The sequence below is a fragment of the Sturnus vulgaris genome, chromosome 23, assembly GCF_052056855.1.
Source record: "Sturnus vulgaris isolate bStuVul1 chromosome 23, bStuVul1.hap1, whole genome shotgun sequence".
NCBI classification, from domain to species: domain Eukaryota; kingdom Metazoa; phylum Chordata; class Aves; order Passeriformes; family Sturnidae; genus Sturnus; species Sturnus vulgaris.
Window position 1 is genome coordinate 6242087 of NC_142265.1, and position 23157 is coordinate 6265243.

At 46.1% G+C, this 23157-nt stretch overlaps 2 long non-coding RNA genes across 15 annotated transcripts in view; one reads left to right on the forward strand and one right to left on the reverse strand.

Moving 5' to 3' along the window:
- The window catches only part of LOC148221359 (uncharacterized), a 50703-nt gene that overhangs the window by 16027 nt on the left and 11519 nt on the right, over positions 1-23157 (forward strand). For 2 of the 14 annotated variants that reach the window (XR_015808152.1, XR_015808165.1), the window contains exons 1-5: positions 2115-3110; positions 7213-7309; positions 9414-9628; positions 11874-11967; positions 12411-17381. This is a non-coding gene — a long non-coding RNA (uncharacterized LOC148221359). Of the gene's footprint in view, positions 1-2114; positions 3111-3230; positions 3500-4773; positions 4864-7212; positions 7310-9413; positions 9629-10236; positions 10387-11873; positions 11968-12410; positions 17382-18520; positions 18619-19360; positions 19837-23157 lie in introns of those variants that run through there. The other 12 variants (XR_015808161.1, XR_015808153.1, XR_015808158.1 and 9 more) reach the window with 10 other exon arrangements.
- Positions 926-3163, reverse strand: LOC148221360 (uncharacterized). The gene is made up of 2 exons (XR_015808166.1): positions 2821-3163; positions 926-2712 (listed from the first exon to the last, which is right to left on the reverse strand). It is a non-coding gene; the product is annotated as an uncharacterized LOC148221360 (long non-coding RNA).

Here is a 23157-nt window from a genome sequence, read left to right on the forward strand (position 1 = left end):
TGTCCCCACTCAGTGCTTTGGCTGCCAGCACAGGGGTGGGGAAGGAGCCCTGAGCGTCCCCAGCACCTTTGGGCACACAAAATCCTCACCGTGCCTCATTGTCAGGGCTGCTGCCTGCTCTCATTAACTTCAAGTGGCATCGAGTGCTCAGCACAATGGCAAACCGAGCCCTCCACTTCTTTTAAAGTGATCTTTGGGGTTTCATATTTATTTGCAAACCGGGAGCAGCGTGGATCCCAAAGAAAAAGGTTTTTTTTTTCCCTCCTCAGCCAGAGCTGGAGGTGGACACACGGAGCCCAGGCATGTTCTGCCAGCACAATGGCAACTTATGAATAAGATCATACTTGTATTTGCATTAACACGGCTGGCTTCTCCAGGCAGTTTTACATAATCTCCTTTTCAATGGGGAAGGGTGTCATTTCCCCTTCATTTCATACAGCCCCGCTTTGAAAATGTAGGGAGGAAGTATTTAAAGAAAGTCCGCATTTTATGAAAGGGAAAATTGCCGGCGTTCCTTTGTGTGTCTCAGTAGGATTTGGATAGATTACTCATACTTAAAAAGGAAGGGAGCTTTTGCTTTCTCTTCCCCTTTTTTAAAAACTTGCATTAACATGATGTATTGACATATGACAAAATCCAGGGAATGCTGGAGAGCGAATCAACCGCGGCTTTGTCCACAAGTTGCAACAAATTCTTAAAACGTCGTCACCTTCTGAAATAAAATTGTCACATTTTGGATACAGGCAACTTTTATAAGGGCTAAAGCTCCACTTCTGAGATAGGGACAACAGTGTGTCCTCTCTCACTTGCTTTTTCTTTCTGGTTAAAAATTAATTATATATATATATATATATATAATTTCTTCTTCCCCTTTTGATCCAATGAGCTGGGTCCGAGTGCAGCACGTTTGAACCATTTTCATAAATCAAGCAACTGGAATAGATTTTAATACAGAATTGTATTACTGCAGGAATGCCAGGCATGCAGGCTCGAAGCACTAACACTTCTATTAGTTGAATGGAAGCCAATCCTTTAGCTGTAAGCATATTAAAGGAAAATAATTCCCCTGCTACATTTCGGGGGTCTCTGATGTCAAAAATGCTCCCTGAAGTAACTCACAACTTTTTTTCTGGGTTGTCCTTGTCTCAGGGGTGTTACAACTGGTCAGTCACACTCTGAGGAATATGTTTTGCAGGCAGATATTAAAGCCCACTGAGCTTTACTGAGTTCTTCTCTCTCTGACATCCCTGGAGTAAAAATAAAGTCATGGAGAAGTAGAACATCAAGGTTCAGTGCTGGGAGAAGCTATCAGCTCCCACAAAGACTTTCTATTCCTTCCAGGACCTATATTTATATTTGTTGATGACTCCTTGTCAATCTGACACTTGCTAATCAACCTTTGATGATAATTGTAATTCTTGCTAAGGACACTTCATCCTAGGAGGTCAAAAGGACATTTTGTACACTGAAATGCACTCTGTGCATGCGTGTGACTGAATCCACGGGCACATGTTTATATTTACAAGAGATGTTTATGCTAACACTTCTTTTTTTGGGGTAAATTTTTTATAATTTTCCTTTCCCTCATTTGCTGCTGTCTTTTTGCATCTACAAAATGTTTTTCATTGCTAAATCATGACCAAAATTTTAAAGGGAGGGGTGAACTTGCTGTTTAAAACAGAGGGGAAAAAACAAGAAAATTTTAAAGGTGCTTTAGTAAAAAACTTGATAAATATTCAGCTCACTTTTTTTTTTTTAACAGAAAGGTTTTTGTGAAATCAGCTGATAACATCTTCATCCAAATCCATTTGTTATCTCCTATTTGAAAAGCACTTAGCTCAACAGGGCTTTGTGCCTTCACTGAGGTTTCCAGGTACCATCAGATCAAGAATCTTAAGTTAAGCACGGATAAAACATAACAATGTTTGTTATTTTCTCCCTCCAAAAAGAAAGCAAATATCTTGAGGTATCTGACACTGATGGTGTAGGCCTTCAAATATACAAAATTTTGGCACTGAATTTTATTCTCTTTTGAGTCCTTTTTGCCTTGACATTCCACAGGTTTTGGATGTGTTGGACTAACCCCAGCCTAGATCTTCGCAAATAATCAAATTTTGAATTTCAGGGTTTGCTAATGAGTCCTGGATCTTTAGTTCGGGTTCCCAACATTAGGAGTTCAACCAAAGGACTCCAAGGATGGGTTCCCACTTGGATGTGCCATTCTCTGGATGGGACAGAGTCCCCTCCCAAAACAGCAGCACGGATCTGCTGCCAGGATTAAAAGAGCTGGGCATGGGGGATTGCTGAGCTGCTGGAGGGCCCTGCCCCTGCATCCCCACTTCCATTGCCCTGTTCAGCCTTGGAGCCAGGCTGGTGCAATAATATGCAGGATAATCCCTTCTTGTGGGAGTCTCAGCATCACCTCAGTGACTGGTACCCAGAGACTGCTTGTGGCTCAAGAACTGACCTCAATCAGAGAGCGGGGCGAAAGCAGAAAAGCAAATTATCTCCCTGCTTCCACAGTTTGCTCCCGAAGGACTCCAGAACCTTGCATAAACAAAAACTAATTATAATACGCACACACACACACACAAAAAATTTAGTAAAAACTCAAATCTCTGCTCGTAGGCTGAACAAAAAGGAAGCTGGAAGAGTGAATGTCACAGTGCCATCTACTGACGCCAGCCCCGAGCCTGGAGGGAGAACACCCAACTGCAGGGGAAAAAAAAAAAGAAATAAATAAAGCTGGGAGCCTTGGAAGGATTATGTTTAAAGGAAGGAGATGACTGCTAATTAATGTGACAAGAGAGAAAGCCTCACCTACTGACAGGTTATTCATCCCACAAGTGTTAGAATCCTCCTCAGCGATGTCTGTTCCTGTAATTCCTGGAAAAAGGCTCGTGCTGGAGGAACAGCTGACCAGAACCCTCTGTGCCAGCTCCCATCTTTCTATTTTGTCTTGATGAGCTTTACACCAGAGGAGAATTACAGCCTGCTCTATGGCAAGCAATTTGAAGACATAAAGGAATGCAATTGTGGAATAAAACCCGCTCTGTGTGCTGTGAGGTAACTTCACCTGCCACAGAAAATGAGCGGTGACTCGGAGGCAGGTAGGAGCAACATGTAATCCAGTTGACATAAATGAAAAGATGATATTGGCAGAAAATTGGGCTGCGTGTGAATATAAAGGCTGTTGAATAACAGGGAATGGGAAATGACATGCTCAGCAGCAGCGAGGGAAAGATGAAAGGAGCTCAGAAAACATTTGTACGGGAGAAGCCAAGTACGAGTCAACAAAGGCTGGGATTCTCTGCTCCTCCAAGCAGAGCTGCAGCCTTCAGTCCTACCTGTGCTCAGGCTTGGCAAGTGTCAGAACAATTAGGGTTTATTCTCTGGTTGCTAATGTGCCAGCTGAAGTGGAGGCTGAGAGGTTCAGTAAAACCATTACTCAGTAAAATGAGGCATCATCATCCTCTGTATCACTCTCAGTAATTCCAAGGTAAGAATGAAATGAAGGACGAGCAGAGAGTGACTGGGGACGGAGAGGCAGAGGGGGGAAAAAAAAGTCAAGGGGTGAGGAGACTGCAGCATGTTGATTGAAAAAAAAATTCTATATATTCTGAAGGGTTGTGTCAAGTATGAGAATTCAGGAGGAGGGGAGAAGTGAGCACCTGAGCTGTGCTTGCTGAGATTCACTCCAGATATGTTGTGGCAGATGGAGCTGACATCCTGAGAGAGGCTAAGAGGTGAAAGTAATAATGAACAGCCTTCACAAGGTAAAAGCAGAAGAAATATTAGAGCTGTTACAGGAGAGCAAGCAGGAGATGTTTAGATTTATGAGTTCTTTTGGAGAGCAGCCATGGTTTCTCTTTATTTCCTAGTAACTGGTTCTTGGTTTGAGCTTTGTCAGGTCATCAGATTAGTGCCATCAGCTCAGAAAGGTTTTCAGCCCTTCCTTTGGATCACCTAGCAGGCACAAAATGAACATGTGGACTGCAAGCACGATCTGCTTTTGGGGGAACTCTCCTGAAAAGCAAAAGCAACGGAAAAAAGTAAGAAGAGAGAGAGAGGATTTTATTATGGCACCATCTGTCTCCTCGCTGTTAGTGTTCCTCTCCCCTCTTTGCAGCGATTCTAAAAGCTGGGATTAAGGTTTAAGGATGGGTGTTGTGGGGGAGATGGATCCAGAAGGGACTGTGACCGTGGCTGTCCATCCATGGAAAGCTGGGTCTGGCTGAAGGCCCCTGTGTGACATTGATCTTCAAAGTAACACAGAGCCCAGCCCTGGCTTGGAGGAGGGCCAGCAAGAGAATTCCAGCTTGCTGCTCCTTCTCTTGGTCTCATTCTCTTCTTCTTTGCTTTACTTCATTTAAAGTTTTTAATGAGAGTCCAGACCTGTCTTAGGCACAGCACCTGGGACAGGCTCCTGCTGGCTCTTACAGCACCCTGGCAAGGGCTCTGCTCTCATATTTTTCAGAGAATTCAAACAGCAGTTTCATTTTTCCTCTTTTCATTTAATTGAAGAACGTAAAAAGAGCTTTTGACTTTTACTGGTGGAACCTGAGGAGGACTGAAGCAGTTTAAACTTGACCGACCTTAATCGTGCAGGGCACCCTTCTAAACTTTTGTTTACCTCCTGTGAGCTGCTGAGGAGAGGAAGGGAAAAAAGAGGAAGAAAAAAAAAAAAAAGAAGAAAAAAAAAGAGGCAGCTTTCAGTTACTAAACCCCCTCGTGGTATTGAATTCTAACCAAGTACATCCAGCCCTGCCAGCCAGAAATCAGAAATGCCAAAAGGAGGAAAGCTGCTGAATCAGAGGAGAATCAGGATTGGGAGGATGGTAGGGAATATGAGAGTAGCACTAGGTGAGTTCATTTGATAGATTTATTGCTGTTTTGTATTTGCAGATCATCTGGGAGCAAACTTCTTGGGTTTTTTTTTTATTTTTTTATTATCATCGCTGGATTTTGTTCCTAAATTATTTAGCAAATGTTTTCTGGGAGGCACTTCCAGCATATAGATGAGTTATCCCCAGCTACTTGCTGGTCTAAGGAATAAGTTCTGCAGCTCTGAGCTGAGCTTGCAAGATGCCAAAAGCTTTGAGCACCCTGGGCTGGGTCAGGGGGGAGTCCCTGGTGCTGTGAACCCCTTGGGATCAAATCTCACTGACAGGGAGCAGAGTGGCCACTTCAGTCCTGTGCTTTCCTTTCTGCTCCCCCAGTGAATGACTCCCGAGGGAAGGCTCCTGCCACCTCCTCAGAGCCACCCTGGCACTTTGTCCCTGCTGTGGGGACCTGGTGGGCTGGCAGCAGCTGGGAGGAGATGGACACCAAGGTCCAGCAGCAGCTCAGGGTCCCCAGGCTGGTTTGGTGCCCTTCTCTCACCTCCAGGTCCTTCCCATGGCTCTGCAGGGTCCTTCCCTGTGGCTCCTTGGGACAGACTGTCCCTCAGGCACCAGCAGTGAGTTTGGGGATGATTTGGGAAGTTTGGAACACTTGGAGGGTGTCCTTCCCTGCCCTGGATGGACAGGGGGGACAAATGACCCTGCCTGGGCTGCCATGGTGACTGGGCTGGTCCAGAACCCCCAAATCTACCAGGCACTCACTTCTCTTTTATTTGTCAAGCAGAGACATCTTGGACCCAAATGAAACAATCCCACTGCTGGTGGGAGCTCCGAGCAAGCACCCATTTCCCCGAAGACTTTATTGGGGTGCCAACCCAAACCCAGTTTGATTTTGAGGCACCAAGGAGCCCCTGTAGCACATTTTCAGCTCTTTGATTGTTTTGAAAAACGCCAGTCTGGTGGCATTACCAGGAAACTGAGGAGATACAGCAGGAATGTCTTTGCTGAGCGTGGTTTGCTACAGGAAGCTGTGCAGTCATCAGCTGATTAATGCCAATTTAGAAATAGATGATTTAGAAATAGAGTCTGGCCATGGCTGTCTGCTTCTCCAAGAGATCCTGTTGTGTCCTTTCTCCACCACACTCGCTGGAGCATGTTTGCTAAAGTTGCTGTTGCATATGCTTGGGCAATAAAACATTTACAGCTATTTCAGAAATTGCTGCAGTAGGCAATTTTCCTCATTAATTTTACCATTCTGGATGGGATTTCATGAGGTGTGAAGGCGTGCAGAGTCATACCTGACACTATCCCTGTTCCTGCTTGTAATGCCAACCTCTTTAAGGAAAAGTGAAATCAGGAGGGGATGTTTTGGGGGAAATGAAAGTGGCAGCTCCACATCCAATAATCAGTGAGAGAATCACGGAATATCCTGAGCTGGGAGGGATCCACAAGGATCATCCAAGTCCTGCTCCTGCAAATTTATTCTGATTTTTCTTTGCTCCTTCTTACCCAAGACCAGGGAGACTTTAAAATACCTCTGGGACCCTGCAGGGAGAAACGGGCTATAAAAATATAACAATGATGATTTCTTTCTCCCTCCTCCATCTGAGGAATCTCTGAGCGTGTTTCAAATATCAAAGAGCAAGAAACCCATTGTAGTGCTGTCCCCTGGGTAAAGGTGGGAAAAGGAGGCCCTGAGAGGTAGAAGGAATTGTACAAGGCTAAATGGAAAGCCAGCAGCAGATCAGGAGTCAGACATGAGGACAGGCTTTGGGTTCTGACCCTTTTTGTGAGAGTTTTCCCCATTTTGGGGAGAACTTTTTTTTTAATCTGTACCCAAAACACTGCATATCTGGTCAAGGTTTGGATGTTTCCTACAGAAAGAAGGTTTCTCTTCCATTTTAAAAGTGATGCCTGCACTAAAATATAACTACTACAGTAATAAATCAAAGAATGCTCTGCTCCATCCTCTGTCCCAGAGCTGTATCTCAGCATGACTCTCCTGGAAATATTAAGACAGATGATGGATAGGGACAGGTCATAGCACAGAAGATCTGGAATTATTTTTTTCATATTCCAAAAGAATGAGCTTATGTGTTATTCCTCACACTTTCAAATTTGCCCCAATTTATGGGGTAGATAAGGCTGGAATTTTGAAGGGCGACATCACGAATTGCTTTTCTTATTGATCGAGCTTTTAATGTGCCAACAATGAAAACAATAAAGCTTGCATTTAAAAACAAACATTTCTAGCACAGGAGCTGCATTAAAATGACACAAATTGCTTTTGTGGGCTGAATTTAACAGAACACCCATGAGGTTCCACTTAAAAACAACAAGCCAACAAAAATCAAATTGCATTGTTTTACAGGCAAACAAAATGGTGAGCACGCCTTGGGCTACGTTTTCAGCGTGTTTTCTTGGGAGATCAAAGCTTCAATCCCATTAACCCTTCAGATGTCAGCCTGGTGAGTTCTTTTCCTTCACCTCTGAGCTGCTGGTGCTGCCTTCAGCAGGGACCCAGGGCTCTGCCTGCTCCTCCTCCTCCTCCTCTCCCCCACCTCTTCTCCACGGAAGCACCACCTTGTAAGTGGGCAGAGTTCAAACAGCCACTCCAGCCAGCCCACACTGCTTTCCCATTTTACTGACTCGGAGATCTGGCCAGAAGCCAGCACTAAAATCCATTTATTTGGGTTTTTACTGTTCGCTGTGGTGCTGCCTTACCCCGCTGGGGAGTGGCTGAATGAGGCTTTGTTGGCCAGCAGAGCCGTTTTGGAGCAAATCAGGGTTTGTTGGGTTCTTGTTCAAGATCTCTTGGACATCAGGTATGTTGGTGATGGATAGCTGGTCGCTCATAGTGAAGGAAAGCTGATTTATTTTGGTGTTTGTCACCTGTTCAAACAACCACTGGGCACCTCACGTGCTTCCCAAATAAATAAATGCCCACAAGATGCCACTTCCTGAGGGTGCTGAGCCAGATCCTAATCTGCCCTCACCCTCATTTCCCTGCTCTGCTGGGACCTTGCTTTTTGTGTAAATACAAAAATCCTTCCAAGCAGTTGTTAATTCCAAATATCTGCGTGGTGACAAACAGCACAACGATCAGGAGGACAGAACAGATGCAGCATTTTGGGATTGGTTTGGGAGCATGGAAAGGTTTGGGGAGCATAGAAAGGTTTGGGGAGAATGGAAAAGTTTGGGGAGCAGCAGCTTCTCCCCCTTTTGGAACTGGTTTGGGGGCCATGGAAAGGTTTGGGAGCAGGGAAAGGTTTGGGAGCAGGGAAAGGTTTGGAAGCATGGAAAGTTTTTGGGGAGCAGCAGTTTCTCCCCCTTTTGGAACTGCTTTGGGGAGCATGGAAGTGTTTGGGGAGCAGGAAAAGGTTTGGGGAGCAGCAGCTTCTCCCCATTTTGGAACTGGTTTGGGGGCCATGGAAAGGTTTGGGGAGCAGCAGCATTCTCCTCTCTGAATATTTGGGAGCTTTAGGATTTATCCATCCCAGCCCGTGGTGATACTGAGAGTCCCATCAGATGCTTGAAGCGTTTGGAAATTTGCCAGGAGAAAGGGGTCAAAAGGGAGGATTTTTTTTTTTCCCATAAAATTCAGGGGAAAAAAAAAAAAAAAAAAAAAGGACAAAAAGAAAGGGGAAGAAGGAGCCTGAAGCGAGGAGCATGGAGCTGTGGCAGAAGGTGGATGTGGCCCAGCTCACCCAGGAGCAAACTGCACTTCCCCTTGCTGGGCCTCCTGTGCACATGCCAGAGCTGACTGCTGAAATGCTGCAGCTCCAGTGCCAGCCCACAGCTGTGTGCAGCTGTGTCCAGCTGTGCCTCCCAGCCCCTCACAACTGGATTTTCACACAGGAACAGCCCCTTTCCAAAGGGCTCCCCCATTGCTGCAGCCTAACAGTGTGGAAAACACAGCCTGTCATTGGCAGGGCGTTTTGGGGGGGCTTTTACACCCCCAAATAATTCAGTTTGGGTTTTTTTTTTCACCTGGGTGCTTCAATCCCACACCCTGCTGACCCCTTCCCTTTAGGAATGTCTCCTCCTAGTTCTTCCCAAGGAAAAATGAAAGTTCACCTCGCTGTGCTTTCCTTCTAAAGGATTGGGATGTGAAGCCCCAAAAGGCCACAGACACAAATTTGATCTCTCTGTGACCAGGGCAGGACCTGGGGGAACAACTGGAGCTGTGTCAGGGAGGTTTTGTTGGATTTTAGGAAAAGTTTCTTCCCCCAGAGGGTGTCAGGCACTGAACATTCCCCTAGGAATGGGTACCAAGGCTGCCAGAGCTCCAGGACATCACTCCCAGGGACAGGGTGGGATTTTTGGGATTGTGAAGGGCCAGGAGATGGACTGGATGACCCTTGTCACTCAGGATATTCTGTGATTCCATGAAATCAGACCCCCAGGGTTGTGTCCTCCTAAACACCTGCAGGGACACTCTCCCATGGGATGGCAGTGCCTGATTGTCACCCTACAGTGCCCACATCCCCTGGCAGAGTCCCTAAATCCCTAAATCTGTGCCACAAACTGCAGGCACGGAATAAAATCTCCCTTTTCACCCTTGATGTGCAGGTGCTTCACAACAAACGCCATAAATCTGAGGAAAATGAGAAAGAATAAGAAGAAGAATAAAAGAAGAAGAATATTTGACAGATTTTTATTATTTTAGAAGATGGCTGATGATTGGATTGGATGATTTTAGATGTCTTTTCCAACCTGAATGATCCCATGAAGTTTGCTGGATGCTGCATAAAGTTAAAGGAGAATCTCTCACTCAGGAGCAGAAGGTACAGAAGTTTTGTCATCTTCACTCCTACTTTTACTTGACTCTAAATCTGTGAGGAGGAAAACTGCATTTTATCATGGTGGGCAAAAAATAAAAAAAGAAAAGAAAAGAAAGCAAACCCCAGCTTTTCCCAATGTCTTTATCTCTGTCAGTTTGGGGATATTTAGGAGTGGCAGAGGTTGTTATTGCATATAGGAAGGTTTTATTGCTTCCCCTTCAGTGCAAACTCGGTTGTGTCTGTCCCCTCAATTTCCCCTTTTGCCACTGGGACGAGGAAATGAAGAGAAAGGAGGGAAACACCAAAACAAGGAGCGCTCGTTTCCCTTTGAGTGCCACTCACAACCTGCGCGTTTTGGGGGAGAGGGGAAACCAAAATGCGTCCCCAGAGAGCTGATCCTGCGTCTCCTTATCAGACACGACCTGAGAGGAGCAGGGAGGGGATTGGCAGTGCCACCCTCTGCCTGTGCCACCCCTCTGCCTGTGCCTGTGCCACCCCTGTGCCTGTGCCATCCTCTGCCTGTGTCTTTGTCTCTGCAGCTCTTGCAGAGACTTGTCCCACAGATCTCACATACCACAGCCAGACCTGCCAGGTCGTTGCTTTTCCCGCAGTTTTCCAGGGGATTTCAGGAGCGTGGGGAGCTGCAGTAATGCCGGAATCCCGGATTCCAGGGAGAATTTCCCTACACAATGCCTTGCATTTAAAGAGGTTTGCTCCAAACACAGCGCCGTGGCCGAGTCCAATTTCCAATATGAAGCCAGGTGTGATTTTTAATTTCGTTTTTTATGATTTCTTTCCCCCCCCCCCAATCCCATCATCATTATTCTCCTCTGAGCCCCTCTGCCAAAGGCTGGTGCTGGTTTGAAATGCAGCTCCTTCCCCCTGGTGCCAGCTTGCATGGAAGAAAGGCTGACCTGGGCACTGGGTGGCTGTGCCCAGCACTGGTGGCACAATTTTAGGACTCCCAAGATCCTTTAAATCTGCTCTGAGGTTCCTTTTCAATGAGCTGGGACTATCCCTGTCTGGTCCTTGCTGCAGGATGGTGGACATGGTTTCCACAGTGGAGAATTGGGATGGATTTTGCTCCCATCTGAGGGTGGCTGTGATGCAGCACAGAAACATCATCCCCCCCTCCTGGGGTGCTGGTGGTGCCTTTGGGGTGGGAATGTGGGATCCCAGCCCTCTGGGTCGTGCTGGACTCTCCTTTATCCCACACATGCCCTGGACACGCTGAGGTTGGTCAAGCCAAAACTTTTCCCTGGCTCTACATTCTCACCACCATTTCTGTAAAGGAAAATTAATATCTTGAGTTTTTCCTTTTGGGATAGCCAGGAAGTGAAGGCATCAAACCAGCAGGACCTGGTGGGTTCTGAAGGCATCCTGGAGCCATTAGACATGGCTGGCATTTGATCTCACAACTGAGGCTTTCCTGCTTTATTGATTTCCCCTATTTGTGCTCCTGCACGCACAATGGGCCCCATTATGAGCAAACCCCAGAGCAGGGCAGATGTTTCCCACCCAAAAATATTCATTCCTCTCAGCCTGAGACAGAGAGAGGCCTCTCCCCTGGACCTCCAAGGCACAGAGGTGCACGTTTCTGGGGGTTTGTGCACTTTTGGCTCTTGGGGAGTGTCAGAGAATTCCCTCCCTGCGTGGTTTGCTCACGTTCCCAGCAGGAATAAAAGTTGGGATGGTGGAGGAGAGCGGCTGCTCTCAGCTGGAGTGGGCTGAGGGCTCTGGGCATGGACACACCTGCACTTGGGGAGAGTTTTTTTTCCATCAGAATAATTTCCTGATTGTTGGTGTTGATGCTTCTTGGATAAAAACGCTCTTGGAGGGGATGGGATTGATGTGCAAGTGTTTAAAGAGAGATCTCTGGGTCTAAAAAGGCAATTCTGGGTCTAAAAGAGGATCCTCTGGGTCTAAAAGGGGATTTGTAGGTCCACAAAGGGATTTCTAGATCTGAAAGGCAATCTCTGGGTCTAAAAGGGATCTTTAGGTCTAAAAGGTCTAAAAAGGTCTCTAGGTCTAAAAAGGGATTTCGTGGTCTGAAAGAGGATCTGTGGGTCTAAAAGGGCATCTTGAGGTCTAAAACAGGATCTCTCAGTCTAAAAAGGAAATATCCAGGTCTAAAAAGGGGATCATTAGGTCTTAAAGGGCTCCAGGAATCCAGGCTGTGCACACCCCAAAGGTGGCAGGGGGGGCAGTGGGAAGAGCATCCCCCAAACCAAACTTTTATTGTCACCAGCTCAGCCCAGTAGAAGTGTCCTTCCACGTGCAGCTCCACTCCTAATCCTGCCAAAGACACATCTCAGGAAAATCAGGACATGGGAAAAACACAGGTACAAATTGGGGTGCCAGAGTGATAATGGGTGTTTAACTCAGCAAAAGGTGCTGGAGGGAGAACTCTTGGGGAAAAAAAGGCAAATTCTGGTATTTTCCAGGTGTGCCAAAAGGGATCATGTCCTCCTGCAATGAAGTGGAAGCAGAGAACACTTAATTTCTAAATATTAAGCCACTAAAATATTGATAAAGGGACTCTTTTCATTTAAGCTGTTGCCTCCCTGTGAAAAACCATTGTTTTGGAAAAAAAAAAAATCCCCAAATTGATTGACTCTGTTTCAACTCAAGATGGAGCATTCCTGAAGTGGAGGTGTGCTTCCCATCCTCTTCCAAATTAAATGTTCCAATCTTCCACTTGGAAATCACTTTTCACTTCCATTTTTGTATGGCACAAATAGTTTTTTTGAAGTCCAAATAGAAATGGAGTATTTTTCTTTTCTAGTTCGAGCTGGGGAAGAAATATTTTGTGCGGGAACTGAGAGGATCTTTGAGCATCTCAACGTTTTGAGCCTTCCTTCTTCTGATTTTCCAAAATACACCTCAAAATGTGGGAAAAGCAGAAATCCAGGAGAGATTCCAGCTCACAAGGAGCAGCTCAGTGTGAAGGTCAGATCTCCATGTTCTTGCACAGCACGTGCCAGAATATTTCACTGCTGGGACAGAAAGTCTGTATTTAAGTAGCAATAACTCACGGGAGGAATTGACAGATTGGAATGCACCTCGTTCAGGCTGTTGGTCTCTAATATCATTCCCAGTTTTCTCTGCTGAAAGGCAGCTGGGATAGTTTATGGGATGTCCAGCCTTTCTTAGGGCTGTTTCACTTAAATATGCCCCCAAATTAAACTTGTGGGGTGGGATCCCTCGAGGGACAGATAAATTCAGGAGTGTGGTGGAGAAACCTCTGTGTTTCCCACGTGGCTGTGCCAAACTTGTCCCTTTAAGGACACCCCAAAAAACCAGAACCCACCCCCGAAAAAAATCACCAGTTGCTTCTGAAAATCGAGGCCAAGCTCCTGAGCTGGCAATCTCGTTTAAAAACAATGGGGCTCGATTAGATGAGAATGATTTTAACACTTCGGAAGGCTGCCAAGTCATTTCCTTCTCCTTTATTGATTTTTTCCGTTGCCAGTAAATAAATATATCTACGGCAGCAGGATGAAAGGAGAGGGGGGGAAAAGCAAAGTGTTAAAAAGGAGACTGAAACAAGATCTGTGCCCTGAACCTCTGGGAAGGAGGAGGACATTTTAAGACAGAAGGAAGCAGGGGATTCATGGAGGCATTTCACGGGCTTAGGCGTGGTAGCAGACAGCCCAATATTATTTTCCTTGCCTGATCCTTTACTTAGATTGGCTCCTGTTTCTTGCCCTCATTGTGCAGTCCCTGCGTGAGCTGCTCTCGGTGTAAAGACATTCCACCTACATTCCTTTGCCACCGGCTGAGAGGAGGGGGGGAGTGCAATTATGTGGGCTAGCGAGACACAAAAGGCTCTGCTCCACAGCTCCAGCTCATAAACTTCAGTTAACTTTTCCCCTTAAAAAAAAAAATTAATAAAACCCCTCAAAAACCAACCAACAACAACAAAAAAAACCCAAAAAAAACCAAAAAACCCCCCAAAAAACAAAAAAAACCAAAAACAAACAAAAAAGAAAACAAACAAACAAAAAAAACAAACAAAAAACCAAAACAAAACAAAAAAAAAAGGCACCAAAAAAACCCCACAAAAAAACAAACAAAACAACAACAAAAAAAAAACCCCCAAACACCAAAGACTCTGGTTCATTCCTTTCCTACCAGCCTGCAAGTGAAGGGTTTGGAGCTGTGACTATCTCACCTATAAATATTTCCCTCCCCAACATTCTGTAGATCACCAGAGAATAAATAGGTTTTAATTTTTTGGCAGCACCCACGCTTCTCTCTGGGTTTTTTTGTTTTTACCTGCATCTTCTGTGTGCCAATCACAGAATCCCACAATGGTTTGTGTTGTGAAGGACCTAAAGGATCCTCTCATTCCTGTCCCATGGGCAGGGACACCTTCCGCTGGAAAGGGTGAGGTGGGAACAGATTGAAAAATTCTTTGGATAAAAAGGTGAATCATTTTTCCAGGGATATTTATGTCATAATGTTTACTGGGATCTACTGGGGGCCGTTATGGCATTTAGCCAAGAAGTTTCCAGGCTGCAGGTGTGAGCCTGCTTTTCTCCATCCTGGAGAGTCGTGTCACCATCCTGGCTCTAAATCCTGGGAATATCCCACCACGGGCACCTCCAGAAGGAGCCAGGGAGCTGTGTCTGAAAGCCCTGGGAGCCACACAAACCCAGCAGGGATGAAATCCTCCAGCTGAGGAGGCTGCAGTGTGAACAGAGTGTTGAGAAGTTCCCATACACTGGACCTTTTCCAGGTGAAAATCCTCAGGGCTGTGAGCAGGGCAGGGTTTTGTTATTCCACTTGTGAGCTCTGAACTTCATTAGCTGGGCTGTGTCCATGTGCAGGGCTTGGGAAATGCTGCTGCCCTGCTTTCTGTATTGATTTCTGTGCCCCTGCACTCCTTCTTCCCATTTTGTCTAATAAGCAAATTTCATTACCTGGCTTCACAATTTTTCCTCTGGGCCATTAGAATTGCTTGACTGTATTCCTGGCAGAGCCCTTAATTAGAGATGGATCAGAACTGATGTCATTAAACTGATCCATTAACCACACTCTTCCTGGGATTCCAAATGCAGGTGGGTTCAGAGAAAATGTGACCTGGATCCAAATCGCCACAGAGTTCAGTGTGCTGAGCCCAAACCTCCTCAGACAGCCAAAAATGGAGAAGAAAAAACAAATGAAACCTTCCACAGGTTCTGCCTCAGTTGTCCTGACACAGGAAACGTCTCTGGGTTTATCCTGCAACCAAAGCATTTGTGATGTGTAAACGATTTCATTTCTCACTGCACTTTTTGGAAGGCTGGGTCCTTACTCCAACAAGGTAAAAATGTTATCACTTTCCTCTAGTCACATAAAAACCTTCTGAGACACAGCCTCTCTTCTTTTAGCACCCTTGAGAGCTCTCTCAATCAGTCCAATTTTTATATTTCTTATAAACCCCAATTAGGTTGGAATCCATAGGCTGAGAGAGACATTTTGGCTTTCCAAAGCAGCCTGGGCACTTGCTGAAATAAATTACAGCTCTTTTTAGGGCTGGACGTGGCCAGAGGTGGACACAGAGGATGATCTCAAAAGAGATGCTCTGAATTAAGCAGGAGGTTGCTAAGCCATGAGAATGCTGCAGCCTCCAACAAAAGTTCCAGCACTGAGTCCTTGCACAGAATGGGGTTTTCCAAGGGAAAAAAAAAGTCTGCAAGGGCATAACCTGAGCTGGTTATGGCTGGAAAAAGCTCCTGAAGTCATCCAGGATTTCATCTTGTACCTCTGACAGCATCCACAAGCAAACCAAGCAAAACCAAAGAGCCTCCCTTGCCCCAAAATCTGGAGCCTGCAGACTGAACTCTGCCTGGTTCTGATGAATAGATTTATTTATATGGACATTAAAGTAAAAATAATGTTCCATTTTCCCCATTCTTCATGGGCTGCCCCAGTTTTTCCCCAAGGATGGCTCAGCACTTATCTCACATCATCCATCCTGAGGGCTGAGACTGGATGGGCTTTAAGGTCCTTTCCAACCCAAACCATTCTAGGATTTTAAAAGTTTTTCCCACCTCTCCACCAGCCAGGGAGGGTTAATTTGGCCTTTCCCTGGACCTAGTGCAGGACAGCACCTGCTAGCAGGGTGGGGTGTTCCCTTGCACAGCTTGTCAGAGAAGATTATTATTATTATTATTATTATTATTATTATTATTATTATTATTATTATTATTTTGTGAAATAACACGTTCCTTTGTCTGTGTCCTACCCCACAACCTTCAATCGAGCCTCGCTGGTCTCTCAGCCCTCGCTGCCAATTTTGCTGCTTTCCCTGTTTGCAGAAACCTTAACTCTGTGTTTGAATTGGCCTGCAGGATGTGTTTGAGGAGGGCCAGAGACTGAACAAAAATGGGAGGCTCTCATCCCCCCAAAAAGAAGTGTAATTTGCCTTTAAAGGCTCTTAAACAGCAAACACATTCTGTCTGATCCTCCTTAATAAAGTATCCCAGCAGTGCTACAGTGCCTTATTTGAGGTCTGTGCAGTCTCATTAAATTTGATGTGTCACAGAGGGCTTGGACATGTGAAAGGGAGGCTGCAGGAACCAGGATTGAAGTTTGCCAGATTTGCTAAGGAAAAATGATTCATTATGGCTTTTCAAAATGGACACCCTTCAGGCTTCCCACTCCATTGATTGTGAGAGCAGGGAAGAGGGAGCAGAGGGGCCACCACAGCCTGCAGATTTAACCCTTATTAACAGCTGCTTAAATTAAGGATTCGGTTTGATCTGGGGAGATGTGCCCACACTCGTGTGCTCAGAGTAAAGAATAGAAAGGTTATTAAAGATTTAAGGGCTGGATGGTGCAGTTGGAAAGTCGGGGCTGGCTCTGCTGTAGGGCTGGGAGGCTCCAGGGTGTGCTCAGGTGGTGCAGGAGCCAGCCCTGCACCCAGAGCAGGTGCTCAGAGCAGCATCCTGCATCCCTGTCCCTTGGGAAAGGGACAGGAGGGGCTGGGAAGTGTTTGTGGGCCATCCCTGTGGCGTAGCTGTGGTTGGAGACTGGAATGTTCTGGTGCCATGGAGCTGCACAGGACCAGAGTGGGGCTGTCTCCTCTTCTCTGTGCAGGAAGATTTCCTGGAGATCTGGGTTCTGGATTTGTACCTTATGGGGGTCAGGAGGTGATGGCTCTGGGGCACCAGACACTGTTGATGCTTTGGGTTTGTGTGCTGGAGCTCCACTCAGTTCTTGCCCAACTGATGTGGACCATTCCCTTAAGAGCTGAACCTTGTGGGTCCCTTCTGATGCCTTAAGTTTGAGCTTTCATGTTTTGCTGATTCTGTTCTGCATTGGGATATAACTCTGAATTTCATATCAAGTGTTCCCAGTCCTCCTCCCAGCTCAGGCACACCAAACAATCCTTTTCCAGCCCCACAAACAAGGACACGCTGCAGCTCCAGCCCCAAAAAGTGCAAACAGCAGAGAACTGAGGAGAGAATCTGGGAGGATGGGACTGCAGAGCCTGGAGCTGGGATTGGACAATGAACCCCAAGATGGGAATGGACCCAAACTGATAAAAGTGTGAGAACTCAAGACTCTGAGCCCATCCTGGGTGTAGCCATGGCCAGGCTCTTGTGCTGATCAAGGTGAATCCTTTGAAGTCTTTTAATAAATCCCTGCTTTATTCCTTTAACTCTGCCCAGCCTCTGTTCCAGGAGCCTCTCCAGGCATCAAATCCAGCTCCGAATATTCTGTGATCTGGGAATAACAGTGGCTCAATCCCGAAAAAACTTCTCAGGTATGTTCCCTGTGCTTTGCTGGGAGCAGAGCCAGTGCAGGCTGGGTTCTCTCTGCACATTTTCTGTCCTGGCACTGGGTGAGGAGAAGGGAGGGTTGGAAGTGCCGATATTTTGGAATATAGCAGAGACAGGTTAGGAGGGACACCCAAAAAGCGACATGAGCAGAGCTGGGTGCTGTCCTGGGTGAGTGACTCCAGGAATCAGAGAATTTAGGGATTCCCACACTGCCCTTGTGGTGGGAGCAGTGATAGAGCCAGGACTGAAGGAAGGCAAAGGTGTTAACCCAGGGCAAGAGGCTGCAGAAATGAGCTCTTGAGCAACAGGCTCTTCACACATTGCACCCCCTTCCTCTCCCTCCTCTCTCTCACAGCCTACAGCCCAAAATTCACAATAAAGCCACATTTCAAGTCAGGACACCAGAGGGAAAAACAAAAAGAGAGGCAGGAAAACTGATCTGAGGGGATCCATGTCTATTCCTTAGGATAGCAACAAAAAGGAGCCAACCCACCACGGGGGATTTCTTGATGCTGCAAAGAATTCTCCTGATTTGTGGCATCTGAGTGAGGGGGCCAAAAAGAAAAAACATTTGTGCTTTTAAAAAGGTTGTAAATCACGCCCTGAATGTTCACCATTTACATTTTAAGTGAAATAGGATGTCAAACCATTTTGCTTTATGTTTATTTTCAAATACTGTACGCTTTACTGTCCACTTTCTCCAGTGACTGTGCCATTTAAATCATATTGTATATAGCCCAAGATGCAGAGGAATATAAATCTCCCAGGGTGTGTGTATACACCAATTATTCTTGGGAAATGCAGCCAGCCAGGGTTCACAGTACCTGAGACACATGAATACAGTGGCAATGCTATTTCTGGGCATCTTTTTGGGGGGGGGATTCTTACCCAGCATAGATTTAAGGGTAAATCCACCAGGTTTGGTGGTGTGACACAGGTAAAAAAAAAAAAAAATGTATGTAAAAATGAGATCTTTTAATTTTAGGGAGCAAATTTCAGCTGTAGGCACATACAGATGCTGCATGATAAATAAAGTCTCTCAACTGCATATTTAAACAAAGCATTAAAGCCTTCACACTTCCTGTTGGAGAAGTATTTTATTCCTTCCCCTTTATTTATACAGCATGGCAGCAAGAGCAGGAATAAATTTCATCAGCTTCTCACTGCCTCATCGCCAGCGGAGACGCAGAGGAACAAGATGAAACATTGTTCAAATAAAATGTAAATTTAACTCGCATGCCTTGTCCAGTAAAACACCGCGGGACTTGGCGAGGGAGAGAGCGCCGGGGCCACGGGAGGGATGTGCTGGGCGAGAGCCAGCACTCGGTGAAGTCGTGGGGGAATCAGGATGCAGCTTTGGGCTCAGGATTCAGAGTTTGGGCTCAGAATTCAGGCTTTGAGCTCAGGATTCAGGCTTTGAGCTCAGGATGCAGGCTCCTGGTTCAGGATGCAAGTTTGGGCTCAGGATGCAGGTTTGGGCTCGGGATGCAGGGTTTGGGCTCAGGATTCAGGCTTTGAGCTCAGGATGCAGTTTCCTGGTTCAGGATGCAGGTTTGGGCTCAGGATTCAGGGTTTGGGCTCAGGATTCAGGGTTTGGGCTCAGGATTCAGGGTTTGGGCTTAGGATTCAGGGTTTGGGCTCGGGATGCAGGTTTAGGCTCGGCTCCATCCCTGTGTCCATCCTGGGAGCAGGCACAGCCATTCCCTGGGTGCTGGTCAGGTTTGGTTTCTCTTAGAGCTGTGCCTCGTTTTTGCTTCGCTCAGCCTTTAGCAAGGTGAGAGTTCCCACTAAGAATTCTTGGGAATTTCTCTGTGCTGTCCCATCCCTGGCCTTTCCTGAGCTTGTGTCTTTTCAGCTGTTCCTCACAGGTTTGCTTTGTTCCAACCTCCCCAGAGTCTGGATATTTTGTGGATATAAATCCTGCTCTGCCTTTGGTCACGCTGTGACCTCTGGTGTCTCACAGGTGACACGGGACTGAGGAGTGGAGCCGTGCTCAGTGTGACCTCTCTGCTCTGCAGAAAGGGCAGGACCTGTGCCCAGTTTGTGCTTTCTGGACAGAAGAACTCGCTGTGTTCTCAGGAAAAAATGTTTCCCTGCCAGCCGTGTAATGAGAGGTTTGATTGCCTTGCCTTGAAAAGAGAGACAGGGCTTCCCTGAGCTCAGAGGGGGGAAATCCTCGTGGGTTGGCATCACCTGAGCTGCTCAGGTGGAAATGTTCAGGTGAGGGGCAGTGCCCTGCCTGCAGAGCAGCGCTGGAGTCAGCCCTGTCCCCTACAAAGCCAGGTAAATCACAGCCATCGGGAATTCGATTTGCAGTTATTGCTCTGCCTTAATTTGTACCTGTCTGCCTCGCAGTGGAGCTGGAAACTCAGCTCAGAGGAAGTGCTGGATCTTCCCTGAGCCACCCTCCTGGTTAATTAAAAGATATTCTCCCCTATAGCTGCTAGCCCAAATCCCATTTACCAGGCTTTCTCATGGGCAAAGAAAGGCTGAAATTCAAGCTGTAAGGGCTAAATAGATCCACATTGTGCTGTGGAAAAAGAAAAAAAAACCCAGCCCACATCCCAATTCAGTTAGCTGCTTAAAACGCTGCCTTGCTTATTGCCATTGTTAGAAAAGCTCATAAATCATGAGATTACTTTCTCAGGGTCTGTCCTAGGAGCTGTCCTGAGGGTGGAGAGATTTAGGCAGCACAGGAAATCGGGATGTTGGCTCAGCACACGTTCAAGTCAGTGGCCAGGAGTAAATCCCCCAGCCCCAGAGACCCCCAAGGCCAAGCCTTGCACACCAGGATCTGCACAGGCTGAGGATTGTGGAGCCTCCCCAGCGTTTTAGGGAGCTTGCAAGGCTCTGCTGCTTTGTGTCTTATATTGAGTGTGGCTGAAGAGGCTTTGCAGTCACCCAGAGCTCGGGATGCTGCTGAAATTTGGACACATTACATTATTCTGCCTTATATTTTCTAAAGGATATTCCTCAGCTTTTTAGCATCCCGAGGTCTGGCAGCTCTTGGGATTGAAACTGGAGTAGAAAAGATTTGTGTCTTGGACTCGGTGCCTCTGTTGTAATTCCAAAATCCCCGTGATTGAGGAGCTCTCCTTAACAATGCACAGGTGCACGTGCCAAAAGAAACCGTGGGTTGTCATTGCAGCCCAATTTCTGCTTGTGCTGGAGGTGATATTTTGATAAACAGCTGATGGGATAAAACTGAAAAGGATGTATCCCCACTAGGATAAATCGTGAAGCCCTTCCTTGAAAAGTCTCATTCTTTATGAAAACCAGGAGTTTTTTCGTTCAGAGCATTCCTGTTGGATTAATCTGCAGGCACTGAGTTTGACCCAATATCCCCATTTTTTAATAGAAATGAGCTGCAGTGGGACAGGGCTGCCAGGGCAGGTTTCTCCTGGAGACCCTCTGTGACAGTGGGAGAACTCTTCCCAGCCCTGCCACTGACCTGTTGGGTGGCTGGGGCGAGTTTTTTAATCTCTTTTTCTGCTTTCATGTGCCTGGCTGGCAGGGGCTCTGAGGATGAAACGGGCTCTGTGTGTGTGTGTGTGCAGTGCTGAGCACCACGGGGTCCTGCCCCATGCCCAGAGCCCACGGGGCTGGGAATGAATCCAGGATGGATCCAAACCCTCCCTTCTGACAGCACCAGAGCACCTGGGCCTAAATTTAGCTCCAGACCTGCCACACTCTTCAAGTCAAACTGGGACAACCCTGAGCAGATAGGAGCAGTTCAGAGATAAAATATTCCAGGTCTTTCTCATTACAATTCTCCTCATGCAAGATTATCTTTGATTTTTCCAGAGCTCCTCCACACTGGCAGCCAGAGGCTTTGTTTAAAACACATCCATCATTATCACTGTAATGTATTATTATTATTATAACTTATTCATTCATATAGCATTTTTCTCACAACAACTCAGGAATCAAAGTGGTTTGCACTCTTGCTGTCTGAAAGCAATCTGAAAGGAGAAATTAAGGGTGAGGGGAGTGTAAAAAATACCTAAATAAATCTGTGAAACTGGTTTCAGGTTCATAGTGAAAACTCCAGGTCTAAGTAGGAAGGCAGAAATATAATGGTGAGGAGCTGTGGGTAGCTGGGAAAGGAATTTTGTTGTGTAACAAGATATGAAAGAGAATTTAGAAGAGACTTTGCCTCGTCTCTGCCTAGAAGGATGTTCTCCAGGTAGCTGTGTGTGATACACAATAGCTCAGCTCTGAAGCAGGAATCCAGAGCAGGAATCAGCACGGGGACGTCTGGGAGTTCAGGTAGAGATTTATGGCATAATTAATAAGGATGGAGTCTGATGCAGAATTACAGTGATATTCACATTTTAGGTTCTGTAGGTCTGGGCTTTCTTTGCAGTTATATTAAAAAAAAAAAACCCAAAACTAAACCAGAAAAAAACCCACCCCAAAACCAAGTGACACAAATAAATGTGAACAAGAGACTTGACTCTGTAGGGTTGGCTGTGAAAGAGGGGAGGTGAAACCCAAATGAAACCCAAATTATGCCCTTCCAAATATTAAAACCACCTCACATCTGCCTCACCCCAACAAAACACAGCAAAAGACCCTAAAAGGGATGTGTGACATCTTGATTTTAGAGCTACTCAGCCTGGAGAACCCTGAAGCCTTCAATAATTCATTGTTTTCTCCTCCCAATTTCCTCCCCTGCTCTGAACGTGCCCCGTGTATTTCTTGCTCAAGGTTTAGCTCAAGGTGATTCTGTTTGTGCAGCTTTTCCGTGCAGCCTCTTCCCTTTTTAATTTTAATGCAGCATTTTGAGTTTGTCTCCTGCAAACCTCGCTGTCTGCTTTGTGGAGTAGCAGGAAGGCAGGAAAAGATATGACTAAGGAAGATTATGATATCATTCTGGTTAAGTGCAAATGCATTTTAAAAAATGCTTTGGCTTCTTACCAAGAGGAAGTGACAGATGATCTTTGGCAATTTTATTAATGCATCTTTTCTGTGTTGTTCTGCATATCCCCATTAGTTTCTAGAAGCAGACAAGGACCAGCATTAATTTTCTAAATCTTTGCTGTCTTCTCTCAAAAAACCTTGTATAGATATGGAAAGCTCCATCCCAGTTCTGATTTTTTTTTTCTTTATGTATATATGTGAAATCCTTATTTGAATATCTGCCCACTGGTTATTTTATATCATCATTTGCATAGTTCAGCTTCTTCCTGACTCCTCAGCAGATTTAAATTTAACAGCCACCATCCCAGCATGTATTAACAGGTCTGGGAGTTCACCTGGATGTTTTCACAGAGCTGTCACGTTCCCAACTGGAAAATAAGGCAAAGAGCCACAGTGGCCAAGAATTTCCTGGACAACTTCCTAAGAAATGCTGACAGCCAAGGAGCAGCTCCTCTGTCACCACCACCCCTGTGATGTCACCCTTAGGGTGACCCCTGAGGTGACCAGGAGTGCCTGCTCTGTAAAATCTCTTTATTTGGGTGCTTTCTAGCACCAAACAGAGTTTTTTCTTTCTTTTCTGCCCTGACTTCCTTCCACCACGTGTGCAGAGCCTTTTCCAGTGGGATGATTCCATTCTAGCATGAAAGTATGGCTATAAAAGCAGGTGTCCATCTGTCCAGGGGTGCAGAATGAGCCCAAGTGTCCCATCCCAAAGGCCACGTGGTGTTTTTGCCACAGGAACAGACAAGGGGCTAATTACAGTATCAGGGAAATGCTGAGAGAGACGAGTCAAATACAAAATATTCAATTCATTTAATATTCCTGATGAATAGGCAA